At 43.8% G+C, this 21,926-nt stretch overlaps 1 protein-coding gene across 4 annotated transcripts in view; it reads left to right on the top strand.

Moving 5' to 3' along the window:
- The window catches only part of SAMD4A (sterile alpha motif domain containing 4A), a 205,736-nt gene that overhangs the window by 127,492 nt on the left and 56,318 nt on the right, over positions 1–21,926 (top strand). The gene's annotated exons all lie outside the window — the stretch shown is intronic.

The following is a 21,926-nucleotide window of genomic DNA, read 5'->3' as shown; positions in this document are numbered from 1 at the left end:
CCTAGTATGCACCGTGCACAGATTGGAGGGGGTAAGAGAAGCAAAATGAGCAGGGGTGCCTTGTCCTTTCCTCAAATCTTTGGGCTGTTGTACCTTTTAAAACAGCTTTTTCAAATAATTAAGGACAACAAATCATACTACGTTAGTCCAGCAGCACATCGCTGGAATATTTCAACATGAAAATCATATTCTGCTTTGGGCACAATATAAGTTATTCTTTGTTCTTTTTCCCTTTTCTAAACTTTTATCTATAAGTAGCTGGAACAGTTGTGATCTGGGTACTGCACTGTTGACTTAGGAAGTTCATGGCACTTAGTGTCCTTTGCAGACTCTCGATCCAGCAAGAATAACTTTTCTCAGCCTCTGTGGATCAGAGAATGTCTGAGACTACAGCAGATGTGAAGGTCTGTTAGCCTGGATTTTCTGGGTATAGTTATGTCAAACAAGGCCTTGGTAACTGAAGAGATGCCAGTTTCAAGCAACCTGCTGTCGTCTTTATCAGCTTGTGTATTCTGTGTCACTCATCCTGAACACTTTGTAGAACATTGACATGCTGAACGTGCTCATCAGGTTGGAGTTGGCAATCCTACTCCCTCACACAGTGACTGCACAGCCCAGTGGAGAAGTGGCTGCATATGGTCCCCATGGCTGTCTTGATCTGGGAAGCCTTGTGTACTTGAGTTGTAAAGGATTTAGGCTTAACCAGATGACTGCAGAACAACATCAGCAGAAAATATGGAAGCCCTCAGATCTATCCTGCAGGACATTTCCTCCCAGCACTTAGACCATATCAACTCTGAATTTCAGTGTTTACTCACAGGCATGCCTATGGTGGGTTGGTTGTGATTTTCATGAGTCTATAAAATACACACTGAAAAAGCCTGAAAAAGCAGAAGGCTCATGGACCAGATTGTCATTGCCCTCCATGGTCCGAAACTAGACCTGAAATTTGCCAACTGCAACTTGCTCAGGCTATTAAGTCCTCTGGACAGTAAGGTGAGAACATTCCAGCACCTCCCCTCTCAGTCTGTGGAAGCCCATATCCTGGCCAGAGTGGCAGAGTGAACACAGGAAGTGTATGCTAGATGGATACATGGGAGAAACTGGCTTCCTCAGAAAGGAGCTCAGTGTGAATGGCCATGTCCAGAGTCTGTACCCTTGCTTTCAGTTCTGAATGCTCCCCAGGAAAATACTTTCCCTAAGTCTAAGCCACAGAAGACAGGTACTCATTGACTCAAGTGGCCTTTGTCCCAATAAATCCATTATAAGCTAAAAATGTCATAGACCAAGACTTCATTTGACACACATAGCCTGCTGAGCATCATAACTTAGCCCATCCTACCTTAGATATGGTCAGAACACTTACATTAGCACACACAGGGAAAATCGTCTGACATTAGCTACTACCCTGCAGTAGAAAGTGGGCAGAGTTTCTCCCACTGTACTAAACAGCAGTATTTCTTCTTTCAAAGTGTGAAACAGCAGGTGCTCAACATAACCTGATTTTAGGACCTTACCTGTTCATTACCTGTTAGTGACAGGCAATGCAGAGTCACTCCCACAAAGAACACACTCTTAAAATTCTGTTAAGTTTTAAGATTTATTTATTTTAATATGTGTATAGGTGTGTGGCTTGCATGTGTACCTGTGTACCATGTGCATGCCTGAGATTGGTGGAGGCCAGAAGAGGGCTTTAGATACCCTGGAACTGGGGTTACAGATGGTTCTGAGCCAATATGTGGGTCCTAGAAATTTAAGCTGGGTTTTCTGGAAGATCAGCGAGTGCTCTTAACCAATGACCCATCTCTCCAGCTCCCTTACTTTAGATTTCAACCTAATTTTAGTCCATGACTTTTTAAAATATCCCCTTAGGTCATTAGACCTTCAAGAAAACCCTCAGCCTTTGTGGCTTTCTCCTTGTACAGGTTCCTAGTCTCTATCTACCCTGCAGATACTTTCTGTCTGTCTCCTGTGCTGAGACTGTGGGAATTCATGGGAAACACTAGCAGAAGGCGTTGCCCCTGCTTGCAGCGAGAGCAGAGGCTGTGTCAGTGCTGTAACTAAAAATCAAAGATCTCTTGCCATGTGACGTATTTTCCAAAGAATGACACATTTCTGGATTGTATAAAAGCAAAGTCTAAAATAACTTGTAGATGCGGCCTATAGTTTCAGGTACTTGGATGGGCGGCTGTCTTAGCCTGTTTTGTGTTGCTATTACAGAATAACACGGTCTGGGAAATTTACACAGCAGAGAAGTTTGTTTGGCTCATGGTTCTAGGGGATGGGAAGACTAAGAAAGAGGAGCCACCTCTGGGGAGTGTCCTCTTCTGCACCATAACATGGCAGATGGCATCTCATGGCAAGAAAGATAATTGTGTGTGCAAAGGAGGAGTGAGCTCATTTTTGTAACAAAGCCTTAACTCATTCACAATGGCAAAGTACTGTGACCTTATCAGTTCCTAAGAGGCTCGCTTCTCAGTGCCACTGTCTTGGGACTGGGTTTCTCATTCATAAACATTGGGCAGCACATTCAGGTTGCTGTGGGCTGTAAACTATAAGGGTTATGAATGTTTGGAATGGAAAGATTCTTGTGATCTGGGGGTGTGGATGGGGTCAAACTTTAGCAGAGGGAATGGGAAATGGGAGGAAAACTGGAGGAGGACTCAGGGAGTAATGTCCATTCTGAGCAAAAGGATGGAGCTGTGGGTGTGCAGGTGGTTGACAGTGGAGGAAAAAGAGAGAGTGAAGGGCAGCAGTGAACGAGGGCAGATCTGTGAGCATAAAGTCATAGAGCAGAGCATGAGCAGGAATGGTCCTCGACAGGCAGACAGACAGACAGTGGCTGTGGTCAGTGAAGCTCAGAGCCACTGTTGCCATACAAGTATCTTTGTGACCAAAGCAGGTACAATGCACCAGGGAAGGTCTGGGTGGTCTCTCACAGCTGATCACACTAAACTAAGGCAGCCATCATAGAAACCAGTGCGGACACTGCTCAGGAAACGGATGACCCGCTGGAGAAATGCCTCCGCAGTCATGAACTCGCTGCTCTTTCCAGCACCCACACTGGGCAACTCACTGCCAGTAACTCCCAAATGAGTGGACTCCAATGTCCTCCTCTGGCTTCTGTGGGCACTCGTATTCCTACACATAGGCACATAATTTTAAAGTTTTTAATTAAACAAACCTGACAGTCGATATTCCACATAACACAGCTAAACCATGCCAGAACGTCTCGGCACTATTTACAGAAGCTAAGTTACGGAACAAACTTAGGTGTCCTACAACAGAGGAATGGCTGAGGAAAATGTGAACAGTACATACACACAAGGAAACCTTCCTCAGTCATTCATAAATGTATAGTTACATATGAAACTTCAAAGTAGAGGGAAATCTGTCTCTGTCTGTGGGGAGAGATGCTGAGTGAAAGGAGTAGAGAGAAAGGCATGATGGGAAGTATTCTCAACATACACACACACAAAGGAAAGGTCTTAAAGGAAAACCTTTGTTCCTATAAGGAATCATTAGATTAGGATTCAGTGTTGGTGTGGATAAGCATTATTGGTTGACTCATTTGCTCATTCATGTAGAAAAATGTCATTGAAACTTCTGTAGAACCCAGGCTGCTTGAGAAATCTTGGACACCATTGGAGAAGACAACTCACCATCACTCACAGAGCAGTCTAATATATGTGTATTGTGTGTGTGTGTGTGTGTGTGTGTGTGTGTGTGTGTGTGTTAGAATATGAAAGTAAATCACATGGTTCATTAGAACTTGGTAAGTCATACAGAGTTAAGTGCATAGAGGTGGGTCCAGGTGGTGAGGTGATTTGGGTATGGAGTTAGTTGGTCAGGGCAGGTCTCATGGTAGTAAGGAAGTCCTGAATCATCCCAGGAAAAAAGTACTGCAGACCAAAAAGCTAGGGCAGAGCTCATACTGAGATCTCTAGACCTCATGCTCAATTTATTCATTGCAAAGCAAGAAGGTCTAAGGGAGAGTGAGGCAGACAGTGCTGAGATCACTGGGCAGAGGGCACAGCCTGCTGTGACAAAGACTTTGACTTCTGCTCTCAGCAAACCAGGAAACCACTGGGATCTTTTGGCAGATGAGTGGTGTGACCTGACTCACAGGATAAAGGAATTCATTGGCTGCTATATCTGGAGACAGATTTACCAGGGCAAAGACAGACTCAGAAAGACCATTTTGGAGGCTGACATCATCATTACCCAGGCAAGAGACCATGATGGTTGGAACCAGCAATAGTCACAGTAAAGAAGTAAAACCAACTGATGTAGTAACCAATTCATCTACTACAGAAGTAACTTCCTTCCTCAATGATTCTCATTCACATTGCAACCAGTAAAGGGAATGAGAGAGAGGACTCCAATGTAGCTCCGGAGAGGTTTCCCTAAGAACTCCTGGAAGGATGGGGTTACTTCCAGCTGAGTTGGGTAAGTCTGAATTGGTCAAGCAGAGAAACAGGAACATTAGGGTAAGAGGCTTAGCTCAGTGTTAGAGTTGGTGAGTCAGGCCAGGGTGATGGAGAATAAGAGATACTGAAGAGGAGGCAGGATATGTAGATATGTGGTTTGGGAAAGAGGGTAGACCTGAGGCTTTGTGATTGGGTAGCATTTAAAGTGTTTGCTACCCAAACACAAAGCCTTAATATCAAAGATTCAGTGATATTACAAGGTGGAGACAACCAGAGAGTCACAGCCTGGGCTCAGGCAAAGGAGGGGCTAGAGAGATGGCTCAGAGGTTAAGGACACTGGCGGTTCTTCCAGAAGTCCCAAATTCAGTTCCCAGCAACCACATAGTGGCTCATACTGTGATCTGATGCCCTCTTCTGGCATGTAGGCATACATGTAGGCAGAATACTGTATACATAATAAGTAAGTAAATAAGTCTTTCTTTTAAAAAAAGAGGCAAAGAGACAAGTGGATCCAATGGGAAGCTACCCAGTTAGAGGAGAAGAGCGTCTCACAAGGCAAATGAAAAAAAAACACTGCAGCGAGAAGAGAATAATGAGCTTAGTAAAGAGTATTGACAGCACCGAGAGTTAGTCACCACATTGACCAAGGATAACAGGACAAATCATGCACTTTTAGCACATTATGAGTATTTAGGGTTGAGCCAGTGATTGTGAAAAGAAGGGATGATGAGCTGACCATGCTTGACTTGGGATGCATGGTGACTTTCAGAAGAGGCTGTAACATGAAGAGGGAGGAAAAAAATGTTGTCTATTGCAGATACACAAATGGCTGAAGGAGCCACACCAAGCATTTGAAGGAAAAGAATAGGAGAAGGCTAAAAATTAAGTCTAATTCCACCTATTTTCTCCTATTTAGGGGCAGATGCTGAATCAAATGAGATCCCAAGGATTTGACCTGGGGATTTTCCTTCCATAAGAAAGTGATGTCATAGCGTGCTGTCTGGCTGTTCAGCTTGATGACTAAATAACAGTGTTAGCCAGGCAGGCAGTGGTGGTGCAGGCCTTTAATCCGAGCATCTGGGAGGCAGAGGCAGGCAGAGCTATGAGTTCAAGGCCAGCCTGCTCTATAGAATGCAATCCAGGACAGTCAAGGAAACCCTGTCTCTGAAAACAAAACAGAATGTGCAGGTTGTTTTACTGAGGGAGCCATGGAACCCAAACTGTACAAAGTATTAGTTGCTGCACCCTTGCACAAGGCTTGGTCAACTTTGTTTCATCCACCCAGGGAGACACAGTCTAAGTAGCTGAAGCCTGGCTCAGTATCCCTGTTTTCTTCCTGCCTGCGGCCTGCTGTAGGAAAGGTACCCACTATGGTAAGAGATGAGCACTTTCTGGCTTGGGTGCAGGCTGATGCTACCTCACTTGCCCCAGACTGTCTGATCCTTTTCTGTATTTTGCTGGTCAATTTAGACCTGCCCCCACCCCCAAAAAATCAGCAATAAAGCTACAAGCGGCGTGGAATTGTTCTGGTTGACATTACGTTAGTACTTGATTCCTGTTTCTGGGAGGACAGTGCAGTGACTGAGCCTCAGACCTCATGCCAGCATTTAACTTCACGCCTGGCTCTCTCTTTGCTTCAGTTTTGAGATGGAGTCTCCTAAGTTGCCCAGGGTGCATTTGAACTTGTGATGTTCCAGCCTGATTCCCGGAATTGCAGGCGTGGGTCACCAGGTTTACCTAGTTCTAGCTTCATTGGGGCTTTGTGGTGTTTGATGCTTGTTTGTTTTGAGACAGGGTCTCACTGTGTAACTCTATCTGGCCTGGAACCAAGCTGACCCAGGACTCACAGAAATCTATCTGCCTGTGTCTGGCTTCCTAGTGCTGAGATAGAAGGTATGTGACACCACTCCTTTTGATGTTCTTTACATTTAAATTTGGAAGCCTGCTGGTCTTGCTAGCCCAGCATGAGTCAGGAACATTAAAATGAACTACCAGCCCCATTTGATTACCTTCTCCCTTCCACAGATTCATACTCCGGTTTAAATTGTTATGATTTGTTTTATTAATTCTAATTTGTATTTTTCTGGTTGATAGGATACATTGGAATAATACATTGGCATCACACACACACACACACACACACACAAGTTGATAACACTCAACAGCATAACATTTACTACTTAAAACACTTTACACAAATGTTAATTTATTTAATCCTCAAAAGTCTATAATGTGAACATGTTTGACAGAGAAGGAAAAAGAACACAAAGGGGTTAACTGACTTAACAAACAGCACAGACTAAGTTGGTTAGAGCTTCAGCCAGGTGAGGAGGTCCCAGAGTTGCTCTCTCTTAGTTTGAGATTATTAGCTCCTCCCTTCTGGCCCTCACCTTTCTTCACTTGACTGAACAGCCAGTAACAGTGGCACTGATTTGTCCCACATCCTGGACCAGCCACCAGCCACCCTTGGGCCTTGTCCACACCCAAACCGCTGGTGTTGGCTGAGGGACTGCCCTGTGACTGGCCCTCCTAGAGCTTACAGAGCACCCACTGTGAGCTCTCAGCATCCTGGCTCACAGTGTGCTTGCCTCCCCTTCCCAACTACAAACTCTTAGGACTTCTAAGAACAAGGACTGGTTTTTGATTTTTTGATTGTTTGTTTGTTTGGATTCACTTTTGTTTTTCCAGACAGGGTTTCTCTGTATAATTCTGGCTGTCCTGGACTCACTTTGTAGACCAGGCTGGCCTTGAACTCACAGAGATCCACCTGCCTTTGCTCCTAAGGGCTGGGATTAAAGAATGAGCCACCACACTCTCTGTGTTTCTTTATCCTGCTTTCCCAGCCTCCAGGATACTATACAGCTCAAAATGACAGGAATTTTAAAGATGAAAAGTTCCTGTCTTGTATCTGGCCACCTCTCTCCCATGGCAGAGCATCTTAGTTAGAGAATTTCTCCCTCTCGCTAAGCCCAAAAGTGGCCTCTGAATCCTCCTCTATATGCCCTGGCTATGGAGCCACTATAACTCAATAAAATATGAAATGAAGCTGAAGGCTGTGTGCTCATCTTGGCCAAGTTGTTTGCTGACTGGTAAGGACTCAGTAAATCCCTAGGCTCACCAGGCAGATGTTCACAAAAGTAATGAATTCCCAAACTGAACAAGAGCATGTCCATCCGAATTCACTAAGTATTTAGCAGTGATCTTGCAGCCCAAGTCCTCTTAGGGACATTCATTTTGACTTTGTGTGTGTGCATATGTGACTTATGTTATCAGTTGGTTTCAATACCAGAAACTTCTTAAAAGCACAGTGTGATTTTGACTAGAGAGGTGTTTAGTGGTATGGTGTAATTAGAAGCCATTGATTATACACAGATTTATACCAAAAATATGTACCCAAGAATTGTCAAGATCCAACAAAGGCATACTCTGTAGTTAGTTTTCTTAGTTAGCTTGTGTTAATTCCAGTTTAAAGGTTTGATACTATAGTGTGGTTCTGGTATGTCACCAGGGGAAGCTGGGTAATAGGTCCATAAGAACTGGCTGTTATGTTTTGCAGATTCTTATAAATCTATAACTATTTCAAACTTGACATTTTAAAGACATAAACCGAACAGACCACTGCACCTGTAATGCCAGTGCTTTGGCTGGAGAAGCAAGAAAATGAGTTTGAAGCCAGCCTTGGCTACACTGTGAGCTCAAGGCCAGCCGGGGCTACATAGGGACACTTTGTTTCAATAAAACAAAACAAAAAATAAAGACACTGACTTTGGAGAGGTACATCTGTGTTCTCTTGCTGACGGTAACGGTAGTGATGGTTCTTGGTTTGTTTGTTTGTTTGCCTTTCTGGGTGATAGAGGAAATCCTTTCATCTGTGGAAGGGCTCTAGGTTATGTGGAATCATTGTCTCAAAGAAAACACTGGCAATAGATGGGGCACTAGCTGGGAGCAAGGCCTAAGGTAAATGACTCCTTTGGAAGCCCCAAAAGCATAAAGGAGAAAAAAACCCCTCTATTAAGAGTCTGCCCCTTAGGCAGCAGGGCAGGCTGTCTCAGGATTACCTGTTGGCTCACAAAGCCATTCCTTTCCCAAATCCTGCCATCTTCACTTTCCTACCGAGCTACAAGGCATTTGGGGCTTATTCCACTGAGCCTATGAGAGCAAGTCAGGAGGAAGGTGGAGAGATCACACTGTAGAAACAGCCCAGGCGAGCCTGAAACTGAGGCTATAAGACACAGCTCATCTTGTGGGTTGTGGGTTGTCTCCACCTTAAGTCTTCTGGGCCACTAGAAAATTTAGAGAACCCTAATCCTTATGCATTCTTATATTATTAATATTTTTGTCCTTTACCAACTGACAGGTGCTTTTGCCCATGGAAAAATTTTCCCAAAATTTAATCAGCTTAGCGTTACTGAAGAATTTCACAATTTCCTTAACCCCTCTTTTGCTCTTCAAAGAGGTAGCTTAGGATATAGTTGGTGTGCTTCCTGTGAGAGGCATTTGTTACAGCTGTCATGCTGTATTTTTAGCTCTAGCCTCCTTCCCCTTTGGGGGAACTTTTTTTTAGTACAGCATTGGCCTTCCCAACACCCACCACATTGTGAAGGTGGCTGCAGCATCTCTTAGAGGACCAGGATTGCCACGGACAAACCCCTTCTCTGCTACAGTCCAAAGCTTTCACCCAGCCCTGTTTTCCTACAGGATACCTAGTGTTTGTTTTCTAGGGCTTTCTAGGAGGAACAGTCAGAAAAACACCATAGTAAGCAAGAAGGTCGCTAATGGCTCCTGTATCAGAGGACTTGCTGCCCTAGATGAGACCAAAACCTCTGTGGGCACTACACAGCTCAGGTGATGAGGGTGAGCTATTTGTTCTCATCTGAGAGGATTACTTGAGACCTTAATGGCAGTAACGATTATTAAATTCTAGGTGAGATATTAAGGAAAGGAGTCATATTCCCATCTCCTACCAACACTTTAATAGTAGGATGGGTTCTGGCTTCAGTGCCTTGTGTTAGGCCCTGCAGACATAGGAGAAATCTGGAGGCGTCTTTAGATTCATTTTGAGCCATATCATCTTATAAGGTTCCAACTTATACTATTCTAACACCAGCTGCCACACAAACAGATAGAAAACATTTAAATTTGCATTTGCTTTTGCTTGTTAGGTCTCAGGGGTTGGGGTGGGGAATATCAGACTATGCTGAAGAAAGATCTATCATGAATGTAAGTTATTCATAACTTTGATAGCTTTGATGTCAAACAGATTAAATGTCTAAATTTAATGGTTTACGGTGTCAGATAAATGTAAATCTGAGAGACAGAGAGACAGACACAGAGGGGAGGAGGAGCACGCACACATGTTCATATGTGTGCACGTCTGAGGGTGTACACAAAGCTTGGAGGACAGAGGACACCTTTGTTTTCTATCAGGTGCCATCCACCTTGGGGTTTGAGAGTGCATATCCTGGCCTGGTGCATCAGCAATCCCCAGGGACCTGCCTGCCTCTGTCTCCCTATTCCAGAGGATACAAGCTCATACCTTGAGGCCCAGGCTTTTGCTGTGTTCTGCATTTTGTTTTCTTTTAGGTTGTGTTTTGTTTTGTTTTTGAGAGAGAAAGAGTGAGTTCTGGCTAGCCTAGAACTTGCTACATAGACCAGGCTAGCCTTGAACTCAGAGCTCCTGCCTCTGCCACTCCTACCTAGACCCTGCTATTCTGTTAGGTACAGTGTAGCATCAGGAAATGTAACATTTTAGACAATAAAGAGAAGGCTATGAAAAAGGAAGCATGTATGTCTGAAGCAGAAGAATCTTGAGCTTAAGCCCAGCCAAGGACAAGTAGTGAGACTCTGAGAAGATAAATAATTATGGTTTAAAGAAGAAGCAAGATGGTGGGAGCACTCACACAGGTGGTGGGAGCACTCACACAGGTGGTGGGAGCACTCACACAGGTGGTGGGAGCACTCACACAGGTGGCTAGGTCCTGGGTGTGCGGACCATTCCCTTAGACTCCATCCCTCCGGCTAGGGAACAGAACCAATGAGAACACAGAGTTGCTTAAAGATATTTCACACGAGCACCACATAGAACCAAACATTTCATTTGTGACTTGCACGGGTACAGGTCAGGAGGTAAAAACATCTGGAGACAATTCTTTCCAGACAATTTGTGGGATTCAGGGATTAAACTCAGAACATGAGACCTGTGTGTAAATGCTTTTACCCACTTCTCTAGCTCACCTGTGCACAGCTCCAAGCGTTAGAGCATACTGTTCGGTGCAGTCAGTTTGCTTAGTAAGATACTGATACTGATGAGATTTTCATTACCAGTGTGTGCGTGCGCGCGTGCGTGAGAGAGAGAGAGAGAGAGAGAGAGAGAGAGAGAGGCTACACTAATCAAAGATGGTACGAAACCCCCAGTTTGGGAAGCTTAAGGGCTTGGCACCTGCGTGGGCTCAGTTCTGGGAAGATGCACGTGGCTGTCCCACATCATTGCAGATGATAGTCTTAAGACTGTATGTGCAAGTGATCACATGGCAGACAGGAAGGGGGAGGAACTGGGCAAGGCTAGGTTCAGGTTTCTATGACAAGCCTTGATGGGAACTACCTAGGACTTGGTGAAAACCTCCCTAATCGATCTCAAGTAACCTAAAGGCCCCCTGTGTGACCCTAAGTGTTTCATGCCACACTAGAGGGACTGTTAGTCAAGCTGCATACATTGTCCCACAAAAAGAACGACAAAGCTGTGGGTAGTATTTTAGATATTCAAATTTGGGCTATAAACAAGGTGGTTTGCATGGTTTGGTTACTGCTTCGAGATTTCTGTAATTATGTAAATGGGTGTTCTGCCTGCATGTGTGTTTGTGTACTGCATGTTTGTAGTACCTGAAGAGGCTAGGAGAGAGCATTGGATCTCTCAGAACTGGAGTTATGGAAGGATGTTGGCTGCCATGCTGGGGTTTGAACCAGTCTCTGGAAAAGCAGCCAGTGCTCTCAATGACTGAACCATGTCTCCAGCACCCAACAAGGTGTTTGATCAATAGATCGGGGCACAGCCATGTATAAGTTATTTGACTATTAAATCACCTTTATTCATATATAAAAGGGAGATAAATTTTATCAGAAGACCTCTCAGATGACCTGCTCAGGATGGGAAATTGATACACTCATTGTAATGCCACTTAAAGCATTGAATTATAAGGAATGAGACCTTAAGTACTTTAACTTAAAACTAGAATATGTATACACCCTTTCATTGTCATTGAACTTTTAAAAATCATCTTATGGTGTACATATGGGTGTTTTGCTTGTGTGAATGTCAGTGTGTCATGTGCATGATTGGTATCCACAGAGGCCAGAAGAGGGTGTCAGGTCCCTGGAACTTGGGTTACAGATGCTTGTGACTCATGTAGATGCTGATAATCGAACGCAGTCCTTTGGCAGAGCAGCTAGTGCTCTTAACCACTGAGCCAACTCTAGCACCCAGAGCCCCGTAGCCGTTCTGTGTAGAATTTTATTACTTTTCTCATCTGTGTGATGAAAGAGCCGACAGAAGAAATGTGAGGGAGACGGGAGTTGGGATCTCGAGGTTTCAGAAGCTGTAGTTTGTCATGGTAGGGCGGGGGAGGGGAATGATGGTGCATGTGATGGTGTCTTGCTCATACTGTGAGTGAGGTCAAAGCAAGAAGAGAATAGGGCATCAGCAAAGCCTGGCTTTGACCTTCACCGTCTTACCCCCACGGCCTCCTCCCACCACCACAGCCCTCACGACAGCACCACAAGCTAGAAACCGAGCACCGTCCAGGACATGAGCCTGGGGGAGCCATTCTTCCATGCCTCTTCTACCAGTCAAAGCAGCTCTGAAGGTCCCATTACTCAGTTTAGTGAACAACACACAGAAGACACAGGGCACAACCTCAAAGACCCCAAAACTTGGTCTATCCTCTCAATTAGACCTTGCAATTACTCTTTCGTGTGTGTGTGTGTGTGTGTGTGTGTGTGTGTGTGTGTGTGTGTGTATGTGTGCACGCACTCAGGTGCCCAGTAAAAAATTTCTCTTGAGTATATGTGAAATATGGAGTTATCATAATGATCCAACTACAGGAACTGCAGATTCTTTGCTGGTAACTTTGGTCTCCTAACTAGATGAATAGTTATAATGATTCCACATTCTCTTCTGTCTCGGCATCATTTACATTTCTGTCTTCTTTCTCTTGTTTTCCAGAGTATAATATAATTACACCATTTTCTTCTTCACTTTATTCCCTCCAAACCCTCCATGTACCCCTTCTTGCTTTTACAAATTCACGGCCTCTTTTTCTTTACACACACACACACACACACACACACACACACACACACACACACACACAACACACTGCTAAATACAGAAATACAGCCTGCTTAGTCTGTATAATTCTGCTTGTTTGTATGTGTTTTCAAGGGCTGACCTCAACTGGTGTGCTCTTCCCTAGGGAAGACTGATTCTCCTGTCTCAGCATTTCTCGGTTGCTGTAGTACTTTGTCTAGAACGGAGCTCTATCCCCACCCCCATTAACACGTTTCTGACTATTAGTGTCACCAGTTTTATGTCTGTTTGGTTTTTAAGACTGGTCAGAGATTATGGAGAGGAGTTGGAGAGGAAGGAATGAGGAGTAGGTTTGACCAAGATACATACACAAGTATAAAATTCTCAGTAAAAAGTAGAAGATCCTTATAAACTCTTGAAAAATCCAGTATTTGTCTGAAAAAGTGGCTGAGTGGTTAAGAGCACATATTGTTCTTGTAGAGAATCTAAGTTCAGTTCTCAGCTCTCACACCAGGCAGCTCACAACTGTCTTCAGGGAGCCAACTCCATATGTTAATGATGATGATGATGATGATGATGATGATGATGATGATGATGATGATGATAAAACCTAGTATCCCGTAAATACCAGGATCCCTCCCAAAAGTTGTTTCTGTGACATACTAACCTTATTAAATAGCTTGAAATTTATCTGATTTTTTTACAGGAAGAATAAATAATAAGTAAAGGTGGCTATTAGTGTTCTTTGAGTCCACTACTAAACAGGAATAATTTGTAGTAAGTCTAAGAACATTATTTAAATTTATCAAAATAGCCCCTTAAGAAGCAGAACATCCCTCACTTACACAGACAGATGACACAGACAGTGAGCAGTACTGAGCATGCTCAGGAAAAATAACGTGACACACTGGAGGGGCAGTGGGTTAGTAATCTCCCCTGTGCAGCTCTGAGTTGCACAGACTCCCAGGGATTCCCAAGCCTTTGGAAAGGCCTGAGAATCATTCTTGGATCTTTCATTTACAAGGCAGGAAAATCTTCATCCCAGAGAGTACTGAGGTGGAACACTCAGCACTGAGGGTGAGAGGGGCGTGCAAGTCAGAGCTGTGAGGGGTCCCCTGCCAAAATTCATGCTCTCAGCACATTCCATTAAAGCTCTCATGAGACTGTGGCCTATTTTAAAAAAGAATTTGAAAACCAGGAAATACTACCTGCTACCTAGGTTCTGGATGCAGGAAGAGGGGTGGGGCTGTGATTAGGTGAGGGAAATACTCTCTGCTCTACCGCTCAATGAGTCTGCGCAAGCACTCTTGCCACATGCTTAGAACATTATAGAAAGAAGAGGCCTGAAGATGCTTGGGAAAGAAGGGAGGAAAGAAACACATTCTAATGGATGGTTAGCCTGGAGCAGTCCTGCTCAGCAGGGAGCACGGGGCTCAGGAAGAAAACTACTCATGCCTCTCTTTAGAAGGATCTCTGAGCATTGCCCAGTTTCTACCATTTAGAAAGAAAAGGACATAGGCATTCTGGTCCAGGTGTTAGTGAAGGTAGAATTCTGGTCCCAGTCTTCGTGGGGTGTGGAGTGTGGAGAATCTGCACCATGCTACAAGAGACGTACATGGGTAAGGGGTGAAACAAAGTCTCAATGTAGCCCAGACTGGCCTAGAACTATGATCTTCTAGCTCAACCTCCCAAGTTCTAGAGCTATGGACTTGCTATTAACTTGTGCCACTACATCCAACTCTCTTACATTTAAATAGACAGACAGACACACACACACACACACACACACACACACACACACACACACACACACAGCCACTGAAAACCATTTTTATAGCATCCAAGATTTCATCCCACATGATGAAATCTTTTGGAAGCAGTGGGAACTCTTTGAAGGCTCTTTGTTTTAAGGCAGCAATTCTCAACCTGTGAGTCGTGACCCTTCTGGGAGTTGAGTGACCCTTTCATAAGGGCCACATACCAGATATTTATATTGTGATTCATAATAGCAAAATTACAGATTTGAAATAGCAATGAAAATAATGTAATGGTTGGGGGTCACCACAACATGAGGGCCTGTATTAAAGGGTTGAAGAGTTAGGATGGTTGAGAACCACCTTTGTTTTAGGGAATTTGGCAACTTTGATAGTTACCCATCCCACCCATGTTTCCACAGTTGAAGCAGAGGTGCAGCTTTGGAGCTTTTTTCAACTATAGATTCAAAACAGAAACAAAGTAACATTCATTGCCAAAATCAAGAGCTATCCCTCAATTCTAGGCTCTCCAGATGGTCTATGATTAGCCTCTGTTGGTATCAAGGGTTCCAAACATCACCACAGCTGGAACATCAGCTTCCTTAGGAGCAAAGAATGGAAGTTAGGAAGAAGCAGAGTAGATTTCCTTGTCTGTCAGCATGCCAGTGAGGCATCTGACAGAAACACAGACAGTATCTTGCACTGCTTATATGCCTAAGAAACTGCCTGACACCATCTGTCTGTCAAACCATTCCCCACTGGCTAAACTTGTGATTTGTAGTATAGATTATCTAGTTTTGGCACATTAATCTTTATCAGCAGAACTCTTCAGATCTGAAGATTCCAGTTCCCACCTCCTGAGATTCTCTCTCACCATTCATAAGCTGGAACATATTTAAGAGAATTTATGGAGTGTGTTCCTAGAGATGTTTTTTTTTTTTTTTTCTGGTGTTTTTGGCTGATCTACGTATGTTGGGGTGATTGACAGGAACTTTAAGTCCCATTGTCTGATGGTTTGGTCTGGCCTCTCCTCAGCTGTTCTCCTAAATGTGTGGAATAGCAGAGAACGTGTTGACATGACTAGTGCTGCCTGGGTCTGCGTACGCTGGCGGTACTGAGAGAATGTTGGTGATCACGGCATGCTTCAGAAGTTGGAGGGTTTCGTTATAGTCATTAGGCCTTTGGGAGCCTTGCTGTGAGAAAGCTGCTCACAGTGCATGCCTTTAGTCAAGATGTTATTTTGTGTGTGTGACACTGTTATTAACTGCTAGGTCCAGCGGCATTGTCAACTAAATGTTACATACAAATCATTAACCTGAAAGTCAGAACTAACTCAAGAACAACAGTGTGGGAGCTGGGAGAAGTTAAAAAAACACATCTGTACAGCTGTTTCCTCATGGGAGCATAGCTCCAGTTTTACGAATATCAAAGCATTGTTGACTAACCCTAAGTCTAAGAATCCTTGCTTCTCAAGAGTGGCCCTCCTGTGGGAACAGTACCAGCTGTGTGATTCCAGCCAACCCGTCCCTAGAAGTGAGTCTGAGCTGCATAAACATCCCGACATTAAGGTGAGCCTGGTGCTCAGCTCAGCCATTCTCTGGGCGTGAGTGCTGGAGAAAGTAGCCATCTTGCAGGCAAATAAATGATGTGTTCCTTGGCAGTTTTCTGTCCATTTAGGTGTGTCTATGAACAGGAACGTAAACATTGTGTAGCCCTAGTCCTGTCCTGCTTTATGTTGATGGCCTCACTGTCTCTAGACACAACTGCATGATTTTCCTTCTTGACGCTTCTGTTCTTCCTCTGCCCCACAGCTCACCCTGTGCAGCTGAGACACAGTAGCCAATGGCAGACTGTTAGGCAGTTGCTCACTTAAGCAGTACTTCCAGTGCTCACCTGGATCTTCTTCATGCCCAACTTCTCCCTCACGGCTCCCAGTACAGGAGCCTTTGATGTTTCCTGGACAAATGTTTAAGGCGGTCAATACAGCCAGTTAATTTTTCTCCCTTAAAGAATAGAATACAGAAGAAATTTCATGTTTATATCTTGAATTTTCACTCCAGAAAAGGAACCTCAAAACATGGCCAAGAAACAGGAAATCTTCCTCCTTCCTTCAGTGAGGCTCTGAAAGTCTGGCCATTCCCCAAGTAGCTAAGGAGCGAGAAGTTGAACATATTCAGGAATCATCATCTCAAACTGTTACTTTAGGCAAAACTACTACTGAAGTCCAGCATGGGAGCTGCTTTGGCCTGAAGGCTGTTTTCTCATCTCTACTTCTGCAGAGCTTACCTCTAGGAACACTGATTCTGTGAGTTGTACATAAAGATTTAGAAGATAGACAATAGCCAGCCCTAGTGTACATACACAAACCCTAAGCATACACTGCCAGACAAGGATAACTATATAAAATATCAGAATTAAATACAGTATTCAGACTGACTAATATACTAACTGCCAAGGAAGAGAAGACTTCTGTGGGTTAGGACTTTGGCTGAAGGTATTACCCTTGTGAATGCCTAGACAGTCCTGAATTCAGACCTGTGGTTCTGTCTGGTAAACTGTCCAAAAGTAGAGGGTTCCATGACCTGTTAGGTACTGACTACTGGCAGGCAGCTAACATGGGAGCCACAGACATGGACTGCCTATACCTGATATATCCCGAGTGGTGGAGACCAGGCAGAACTGGTTCTGGACATCTCAGCAACAGATAGCTAAGTCTCCTTGCCATCCCAGTTCCCAGTGTGCCTCATATGTGCTGTGAACATGGACTCCTCACTTGTGGGTCCTGCAGGCTGTAACCCCAGGAAGGCACAATTACGCACTGTCAATCAAGCCTTTGTCTGCTTTTTTTTTTTCTTAATGACATTGATATGGCCAAAGTCATGTTGCTACTCCGAAAACACCAGACACAAACACTCTAGGCTTGATGTCAGTGTCCAGTGTTCTGAGTGACCTTGGACGCTTGTAATAACTGAGGCCTTTGATTACTTATCTGACCAAATGGCTTGAAGGGGTGGGATAGATGATATGTGCTTAATCATGTATATTTGTTTAGTGTTATGGGCTCACACACAGAAATTTACAAGTCCTCTACACCTGACCTACATTCCCAGCCTATGAGTCCGAATTGTTGTGACAATTCAGGAATGAATGAATGAACAAAGGAAGCAAATCACACCGTTACTAACACTGTCTAATAGTCTTCTGAAAATAATGTTTTTGGCCAAAGTGTTCCAAAATCCTATCAGGACAACGGCATTGGACACATAAACAACATTAATACTCATTCTTTGGTAAGGCCTTGGCATTGCCTTCTCCTGAGTTTCATGGGGTCTTAACTGAGGCCATTAGATACCTGATGAGTCAGAATGTTCACTGTGAGGGAAACCATTCCTGAGGCACGGCTTTCCCTTCAGGAAAACATTATGATTATCTTAACATTTTTAGGCTGTTTTTCTTAGTTGTGATGTTCCTTCAGAATTCAATTTAAAATAAAAAGATCCTGGTTTGACTTCTTTAGTGTAGATGGTTGCCTGGCTTAGCCCTCAACACTCACACAAGAGTGAACCATCTGGGAAAAACTCGACTGCAGTAAGGTGCTTTCTGTGTGGTTGGATAGACAACTGCTAACTCAAATTACAGGAGTCTGTGCTATGCGCAGAGCCATAGATTTTAAACAGTTGCATGGAAGAGCCACTTGAGACAAAGAAAAGAACATTGCCACAGAGGCAAAGGAGACAGGTTTCTTGACTCCCACATACTTCCTTAATCCACTGTCCGTAAAAGGGAGGGTCATGATGACTCAGAATGTAGTTTGGTCTCCTCAGAAATTCTCATTAGTTCTTGATACTGGGACAAACTGAAGGAAATTGAAATTCCTAATTTTTTTTTACCTTCTTCAGCAACCTCCATGCAAAGTGTTGCTTAGAATATCAATGCTGCCTTAAGGCTTCTGGCTACTGTGTGCTCCCAAATGATTAAAGGCATGGCTTAGTAAAGACTAAAAAGTGCTGTTTGCATCTGTGTAGCCCTTATGTCTTATGGATTTGTCTTTTGACATCTGTAATCCTAGTCACTAGTGCATAGAAAGGCTGTTTGTGGAGCTGAAGAGATGGTTCAATGGTTACAGATTCCTTGTTGCTGTTGCAGACATGTGGCTCTCAAATGCCTGTAAACTGAGTTCCAGGGGATCTCCAGAAAACCTTCTCCCTCTTTTCCTCCCTCTGCCTTCCTCAATCTCTCTCTCTCTCTCTCTCTCTCTCTCTCTCTCTCTCTCTCTCTCTCTCAAAAATTTTAAAGTTAAGTATCAAAAAATAAAGTAATACTATGTTGAATGTATAGATGGGTGGGGGGTGGATGAGTAACTGGATGGATACAGCAATATATAGATGCATGGATGGATGGATGGATGATGGATGGATGATGGATTGATGGATGATGGATGATGGATGATGGATGATGGATGTATGGATGATGGATGATGGATGGAAGGATGGATGGATGATGGATGGATGGATGATGGATAGATGATGGATGGATGATGGATGGATGATGGATGGATGGATGGATAGATAGATGGATGGCTGGATAGATGGATGGATGATGGATGGATGAATGATAGATGGATGGATGATGGATGGATGGATGATGGATGGAAGGATGGGTGAATGGATTGTCTAACCCTGAAGTTGTTTTTGTCATCACATTGGGCTTAAGAGCACAGACCTGAAAATTACGGAACCTTGGAAATTAAACCCTGACTCTTGTCACCTTTTTTATGACTCACTGTTGTTCCTTAATCTCTCTGCCTTCAACTTCCTGCCTGTGAAGTGGGGGCACAGGGAGAGTTGATTTAATCTACCTCATCAGGTACTGCATGGAGAGCAAATGGAACAGTGTGTAAACATGGTGAATGCCTCACCTGTCATCAGCTTCAATAGCAAATGACAGCTGGTGTTGTGGCACTTCCCTCCCATGTGACCTATTCAGAAAATAAAGGACTGAGAAAAATAGCCTTCAGGGGTGAAAGGCTGTGCATTTGGGAGAATAGCAGTGCAGTGTCCCTAGCCTATGACAGGTAGAGGAAGCAGAGCAGAGAGTCTCTGTTCATATTGTCATGACAGTCTACATGTGGAGGAGACAGGAGGGCACTGGGGCCAGGCAGGGACAGGAGCAAAGATTTAGTTTAGTGCCTTGTCTTTCTGGTGAGATATGGCAGCTGCTTCCTTCTCCTTCCCCAGCTAGCTATTCTATGCATGGAATAAGACTAACTTTCAGTGATACAGAGAAATTAAAAAAATGGGCAGGAGACAATAATATGTCCCAATGAGCTAGAGTGTTTTGGTGGGCTAATAGCATCCTGGAAGATCATTTCTGGGAGGGGCTGAGAGACCTTCTGGTTGTCATGGCCTCCTCAGCATTGTGTCCTCAGTTTTGTTCTGTTTTCCACTTCAGATAAATTTTTATTCCTTCCTTGTACAGTGTTATAACACAGCATGCGTCTCAGAGAGATAACAACATAAACAATTGTATCAATAAATGGATCATTATTATCCCTTTTCAACTTCAGGTTATACATAAACATTTTCTCAAGGAGGTTCCAGAGTCTCTAGACTCTTGACATGTGATTCATTTCAACTGGTCATTTGCCTCAGTTGTAGGAAATCTTCACTGGTAACAGAAGTGTATAAAACAGATAATAAACTACCAATCAGGGCAACCGTGCAGACTGCCGGTCAAATACTCAGGTCTAAGCTGAGTCACCACAGCACAGCCACCAGTCAATGGTTTGCTTGAGTCTTTCTAGAAAAGGCCATTGGTTTTAGATTTAGGTTCTCTGAGATTCCGGTCTGAGTGCTTTCTTTAGGGAAAGAACCAACACTTAGTATGAATGCAGGAGTACACATAGAACGAGTTTGTTTTCTCTCTTTTTCTCTCTTTTGAGAGAGTCTTGCTATGTAGCACAGGCTGGTGTTTAACAATCCTTTTGACTAGTGATGGGTTTTTAGAGTGGGACACCTCCATGCTGATCCAAGCTTAACTCTGCTTGTGAATTTCCTGAAACGTGCAGCTCATGGCCAGCATCCACGGCACTATTGTGGGGGGCTTTGAGGGCAAGGGAGTCCATTCCTTGTCTCAGATGGGCTGGGTTTAGAGGGCTAGGGCCCTGACAACTCAGTGGACACCTGTCACTCTGTCTCCTGATGGTACAAAATGACTAACAGAACAGCAGAGGGTCCCTCAGCTTTTAGAGCCTGGTACATCATGGACATTCAATGAATGCCTGTTGGATTCACCACTAACTCTTTGTTTTGCTTATGAAGAACCAAATGTCACTCAGACTTGTAATAAGTTGTCAATGTGAATTTCTAAATATAATGGAAGGACTTAGTATTCCCAATACAAATTTTATTTAGTCAGCATTGCTTATAAATGTTAGGGCAGACAAGGAAAAGGAATTAAGTCATATTCAGTAACACCCCCTCCCCAAATAAATGTGAAATATGAACACTTAAAAATTCATGGAAATTTCATTGGGGGATATAACTCAGTGGTGAAGCTTTTATTTAGGATGCATGAGACTATCCAGTCCTTAGTATAAAAGGCTCCTGAGGAGCGTTGGAGGTCAGTAAAGGCTAAGTTGAGACACTATGAAGGAGGACAGAGCAGCGTTGGTAAAGGTTCATCCACTCTTGAAATATTATGCTGAAAGCGCTCCATACGCACCTCACCATCAGGTACTGAGTTTATTCTTCCATAGCCAGCTTTGATTTCTCTGGGTTTAATCCTACTCTAACAACTAGGACAACAGTTTCTGTGGTGTTTTAAAATTTCTAAATGCATTCGTGCAGAGTAAATACAACAAACTCATGGTGTCGCTTCTGATAGCTCCAGACGGAGAGGCCTGAGACAGACAGGGCTCATGTGAATTCCAACTGAATTCCCACGGCTCTTTCCACTGCGGGAGGATGTGTTGGCTTTGGTTGATCTCTAATCCCAACTTCAACAGAACAAGTACCAGCAACCCAGAACAGGGTATGGAGTTGTCTTTGGCTACTTTGTGGGTTCTTCTTTCTTCTGACCATTTTTCTTTCCCCCTTTCATCTCCTGACACTAAATAAGAGAGAAAGATGGAGAGAGGGAAGGAAAGAGATTCATGGACTAAGTCAGGGGTTGTTTTTTCCTTTGTGCATGACTACTTAACAAACCACAACCAACATCAACCAACAACCAACCAACAAACCCACCAACTTCTCTGGGCCCTAGCATTTATAGACCCTCTGAAAATCCCCAGAATTTCAAATATCACACAATCACAGAAACTATAACTGGCAACAAGGTAAATCATAGCTGCTGTGGACATTCTGAAGCAGCCCCATATCCCACACTTGGGATTAAAATGAAAACATATTCTTCTCATTCCGAGCTCCACTTCCCTGCACA

This window comes from Micromys minutus (assembly GCF_963924665.1).
Source record: "Micromys minutus genome assembly, chromosome: 5".
Taxonomy (NCBI): domain Eukaryota; kingdom Metazoa; phylum Chordata; class Mammalia; order Rodentia; family Muridae; genus Micromys; species Micromys minutus.
The sequence above is the reverse complement of the archived record's forward strand: the minus strand, read 5'-3'. Positions and strand labels throughout refer to the sequence as shown.